The sequence below is a fragment of the Solanum lycopersicum genome, chromosome 10, assembly GCF_036512215.1.
Source record: "Solanum lycopersicum chromosome 10, SLM_r2.1".
Classification (NCBI taxonomy): domain Eukaryota; kingdom Viridiplantae; phylum Streptophyta; class Magnoliopsida; order Solanales; family Solanaceae; genus Solanum; species Solanum lycopersicum.
The window spans coordinates 34,364,331-34,370,250 of NC_090809.1; the positions used below are offsets into that span (position 1 = coordinate 34,364,331).

Here is a 5,920-nt window from a genome sequence, read left to right on the forward strand (position 1 = left end):
TCTTTATAAATAGGGCATAAAACCTCGTTTTTGGGTTTGGATTCTTTATTATTTTTCATACATTAGTTCTTGGAGAGTTGACTTTGAAACTTGGCAATAAACTCATGTTTTTCATTTCGATTTTCAAGTGAATTTTTTTATGTCAAGTACAATTTCAAGATATTCTTCAATATTGTGAAAGTAAGTTAATGATTTTTTATTCAACAAATATGAATTTTGTTATTCTAAGCATGGGTAACTATATCCACAACAAGGGTTGGGGGAACCATAGGTGATTAAAAAAATACCCTAGGAAATTAAAAGTTCTCTACTAGGTTGTTGCATGCATCGATAATTCTTTCGTCTAGAATTCATTTTAACGAGTGAACACATTAGAACTCACCTTATTGCTATTTGCCGGACCAAGGGTATAGTCAATAGGAAAAGAATTATAGACATAGATTTAGTGGATTATATCTGATAGGCTAGTTTTTATTAGTGCAAAGTTATAGATAAGACAATCATCGAATATCATACTTAATATGTTGTAGAAGGTAAGGGTATGTAGCTTAGACACACGTAGCTTGGCCATGGTACGGTGTGAAATTATATAAATACCGGACTAAGAATTTAGAGATACATAACTTATCACTTTGCATTCAAAATCATAGGAAATAATTTTTATAGGCTAGGATTATGGCATTATGGACCTATGGGAAACATATACACCCTAGTTTTTCTCACTCCTTGATAAATAACAATAATTTACTCTTGCTACTTGTTATTTCACTATATTGAAATACTTTTTCACAAAACCCCACCTTTAATAACTACTTTCCGGAAAGGTCTTTACGAAATAGAGGTAATCATATCTTAAAGTTAAGTGTAAACCATTTTCCTCATTGAATCGACCCTGAGGTAATATTTGGGTTCTCTAGTTTATACAACAACTTATACTTCTTTATGGAAGTATTATTTGAGCTTATCAAGTTCTTCTTTACATAGAAGATTTGCATTACTATTTTCATAAGTAAAATAATGTATTAAGTCGGCTCGAGAAAAATGAAAAAATTGACTTTTTGAAGTCAATAAAAGAGCATATAATAAAGTGGAGGGTTAGGTAGTAAGATAAACTAGATCTGTAATGGAAAGGGTGGCTAAAATTGATAGATATATTTTACCCGGGTATCCAAGTGGATACCTTGAAAATCTCTCACGAGATCCCGCTGGCATGTCCTACCGAATTAAAAGGGCGTCGCAGGAGCAAGTTAAGAATTAGAATTCCTTGACTTTGTTCCTATTTATTAGCCTTCTTTCTACTTCTACATAAACATCGTTAGCAAACTAATTGATCCTCACCTATCTTTGGCTGCATGTTAGGAGGATTATATTAGACTTATGCGATCTCGTTACATCATTCTTTTTTTAACAGAGATTTCTGGTGAAAACTTCAATCTTGAAGCATGGGAGCTTCTTAAGATGTGCGTGAAGAACTGCAGGAACAAGTTATCGTCGAGACCGTGCCCCAAAGAATTCGACGACTTGTACAAAAAATCTAACGATGTGGATTCAAATTTCGGTTTCTCTTTGTTATTGTGGGCGGGTCTGTCGTATTCCTCATTATAGTCCTCCTAGAATCAATATCATTTCATCGAAATATATCATGTCTTTTGACCGTACTAGTCCGGTGCATAGTCAATATTATGGCCCCAATCATGGATACTAAAAAAATAAGACTAAAACCAAAAATTAAACAAAATAGTACGTATAAAGTAAATTGCCCAATGTTTCCAGATTAGGCCACTTCTACCTTTCTATCATAAACCGTATATCTCAGAGAGGTCGTATTTCTTTGGGTTGGTAGTAATATAATGCTTTCATTATTTAAAATAAAGAACATCTCCCACAAAAAGATAAGTCCAATAATAACACTCACGGTAAGTAGTGCAGTACTTCTTTGTGAATATTTGCTATTTGAATATGGAACATCATAACACCGAATAGGAATGAAACTACTGGGAAGATCAAAGCGAAGAAGTCGAGACATAGCAAAAGAATTAAACCTGAAGTGTTGCAGAAGACCGGGATGAGAAACAAAATGGAATGTGTAGTATTTTTAGCATGTACAACAATTAAACAAAAGACCAAAGTAGGGATCCAGAAAACGGAAAGTATCATTGTACGTAGTACTTCCCTAAAATTAAAATTCCATGTTGGAGCAAGAACTACCATGAAAGTCGTTCTATTAAAACCAGCGTGGTTATTCCTATTTTATTTTCTTATTCCAAGCCCTTCTTTAAAGTACAAACTAAGTTATTTACGAAATATCAAATTTTTCTCGACGCCGAGAATTCTTTGTGTTTCTAGATTGATTATAGGTTCGGCTTCCTTCTCCCCACCTTTAAGCCATCTGGACCCCTAGAAAAAAAAACCTAAAATCAAAAAGAAAGAATAGAAATTGAGCCATTTTTCCCGAGAAAGGCCTCCTTCTCTCATATCAATAGTCCTATACCTCTAGTCGACATCTCTATAGCAGTCTTCCCTATTTGCTTGGCTCTTCTTGCACGTCTAAGCTCCGCCCCAGCAAATAAATATTGAAAAATGATGTTTCTTTTCCTTTAACTCAAGTGTATTTCCGCTCCAACTTTTTGATAGAAAATGAAAACTTGTTAAAAAAAAGGCAATCAAAATCAATATAGTTCGCTATATTTATCTTTATTGCGGAGATACCAATATATATATGGAGAAGATCTATCTACGAATCTTCCTAGACTATCCTTTATCTTGATAGATATGTCCTTATGAGCGACTACGCCGATCTTTATATGTTTTGGCCACGACCGTTTCCGCTCCAATGAAGAAAGTTTGGATCTGTCAATCTTATGTTGTGAGGTATGTGACCTATGTTAGGTCCATAAGATACAATAGCCTTTGGTGTTCTATAATTAATCTTCGAACATTGAGTAGGTAGTTCGATCTTCTTTATTTTGATATATTTACTAAATTTATGGGGGGGTGCGGAGCAATAGGTCAAATTACTATATAAAGAAGAGTTATGAACTATAGGAATTCTTATTCGATTTGGAATATTTTGGTTTTTTTCGTTCCTTCTCTTCGATAAGAATTGGGATTGGATTGATACATATTCCTCTTTATTCAGTTGTGCTCAGCGAAAAAATTGACTAAGCATACTTTTTTTAATTCAAACTTCGTTATTCTTTCTAAGTGTTCTTCTTGAATAGAATAAGACAACTGTTGAAAAAATCGGGATTTTAGTAGTACACGGCATCCCCTCTTAGTTTTTAGTAGACATAACCATTATGTTTTGGTTCTTCTACACGGGTGATTAGGAATTTTCCTATTATTCTGTAAACTGAGATTTCATTATAAAATATTTCTTCACTGCGGATTCTAACATAATTTTATAGAAAAGATATTATATCCCCGTGGGAGAGTTTAACCATTCCATTATTCACACAAACCCTTCTATGAATAGTTTGATAAAAGTGGAGATGATCGGGGTAACATCTGACCTTCATTCTTGATTGAGTAGAAAAGGGATATATGAAGTTCTTTCTCTTCCTATGTGCATCTCTGTGATGGGTAAATCTCCATAAAAAGCGATAACTTTTGTGTAGTTTGTGATTAGATGTATCTTATAATATTTTCTCTAGAATAAAACATTCTCTTAATAGATCTCTTCTTGTTCGTCAATCTACATAGAACATAGTTTTATTTTCTTGACTGCTGATGTGATTTGTCTATCTATGAGAATCATGCTTTTCCACTTCCATAAGCGCATATAGATAAGTGTGACCTAGGCTATTGAGAGGAATCCTATTATCTTTATTTTATTTACTGGAGTTTCTTGTTCTCGCGCCCCTTGAAATAGAGACCCCCGATAATCTCTTGCAGGCGCACAAGGCAACCTCCTTTGTCTTACCTCATGCAGTTTATGCTTTCTCTTTGTATTGGAGGTCCATTCCTTCTTCTATGGAGAGAATATAGAAAAAAGATGTTTCCCCACTTTGCGTCCGTCGTCCACTCCCCCTTATGTCTACTATAATAATGAGAAGGATGGTCTTCACGCTAATAATTTTTCAGATATTCCCCCTTCGCAGAATTCTTTCTCGAGCCTTTTTCCATCATCCCTTTTTGTTTGGGGACGACAAGTACTTCATCTCAAGTCTAACACCGGTTATTTCTACATTCACCTATTTAATTTCTAAATATGCTTTAAAGAAACTCCGTTTTCTAAGAGAGAGTGGACTAAAATAAGGAGAAGCGTCATGAGTCATGTTTTTGTAGACCAGCTAGTATACATTAAAGAAAGTTGCTTCCACAATCAAACTAGCTTCCTCATCTTCTCTTCCATCAAGAACTTCACTCCAGAGGAATCACATATTCTTAAGCGAGAAGATCAGTCTCTTATTATTGAATTTCTAATGTTTGCATGTAATTTCTCATTGTTGATATTTTTTTATGCTGAATCTTTGTGTTTTCCTTTTTTAAGTCTAAAAAGAAAGCGAAGTGACTATCTGATGATAGTAACGAGCTCTTAGAGATTTAATGTTAAGTGAATCTTACTATTTGAAGAAGTTTTTCTTCTTAAAGGACTCTTAATAAAAAGATATTTTTTTAAGAAAGCAAGCCTTTAATGTATGGCTTCAAAGAATGTAGTCGATCTAATAAAAAGATAAAAAAGATAGAGGAGAAGACAAGGAGCAAAGGACTTTTGAAATCCAATTTGCGTAAACACGATATAAATTTTTCTTTGTACTTTGTTAAGAGACTACGGAAAATCCTTTTCCGAAGCTCCACGCATCCGGTTACCTTTCCGGATCTCCCCGGCCTGCTTTTGAGCAATTTTTACTTACGACATCTCTCCTATTATGAAATTCCTTATTAGTTGTAGTTTTTCTAAGTACCGGAATAAGAAGTTTATGCTTTTCGGGTTATTAAACATAACGAATAATTTTTTATTGAAAAAGTCTCAAAATTGCAAACAATTTTAATCGCTATTAAACTAAGGGCCTCGTTAAGTAAGATGGGAGCCAATACAAACATAAAAAGCTTTCGTAAATGGTAATCTTGATGTAGATATAGTAGGATCAATTGAGTCAGCAAGTCTAATATGCGTACAAGCATCCCTTTCATTTTATTTTTGAATTTTGCACTACTATAATGAAAAATAACCTATAGTAAGGTTTTCTTCCTTAAACACTAACAGGACCAAGACTCACAAATAAGGTAACCCTGACCTTTGTTTTTTTGATCAATTACGATGAGAATTCTCCACTCATGTATTTGAAGAGTTGGGTAAGTAATGTTAAAGGGAATCTCCTTGATCTTTTCTTTTCAGCGCCCCTCAATCAAATTCGTAGTTGTTATTGCTTGTGAAGGAGTAACTATAGAACTTCAAACTGCAATAACAACACTTGTTAACAAAGAATGACCGCGCAGATATTAACAGAAAACATACCCTTCTCAAAAGGACCTGAAATCAAAGACCCTGTCAGGGATATAGTGGAGACTGACATTAAAATTGAACAGTTGTGTAGGAGTACTACAATTTTTGTAAGGGTATAATTTATTAAATTGAGTGACATTAGGCTAGTAGTCTTTTTGAATGTGATACTTAATAAAGGTGATTGTTCGCTGGATCAATTCTTCCCATCACGCTCTGGCTTTAGCATCTGCCGAGCACATGTAAGCACAAAATAGAAAAAAGTGTCTTGATTTCAATTGGATACACTTTTTCTCTATTGCATGTACAATTGAAGATCAATTTACAAAAAGAAATTCAGTGCTAGAAGTGTTCAAATCCATAAATTCACTACGAAACAAGGCAAGAACATATTTGAGATATGGAAATCTTCAAATAATAAAATCAAACTATCAATCGTATTAATATTACATAAATCTCCACATTGATGTGTTG

The 5,920-nt window shown here is 33.9% G+C and overlaps 1 pseudogene; it reads right to left on the reverse strand.

Annotated features, from left to right (window-relative positions):
- Positions 1 to 2,800: 2,800 nt before the first annotated feature.
- Positions 2,801 to 3,699, reverse strand: LOC112940148 (small ribosomal subunit protein uS4m-like; annotated as a pseudogene).
- Positions 3,700 to 5,920: the final 2,221 nt, after the last annotated feature.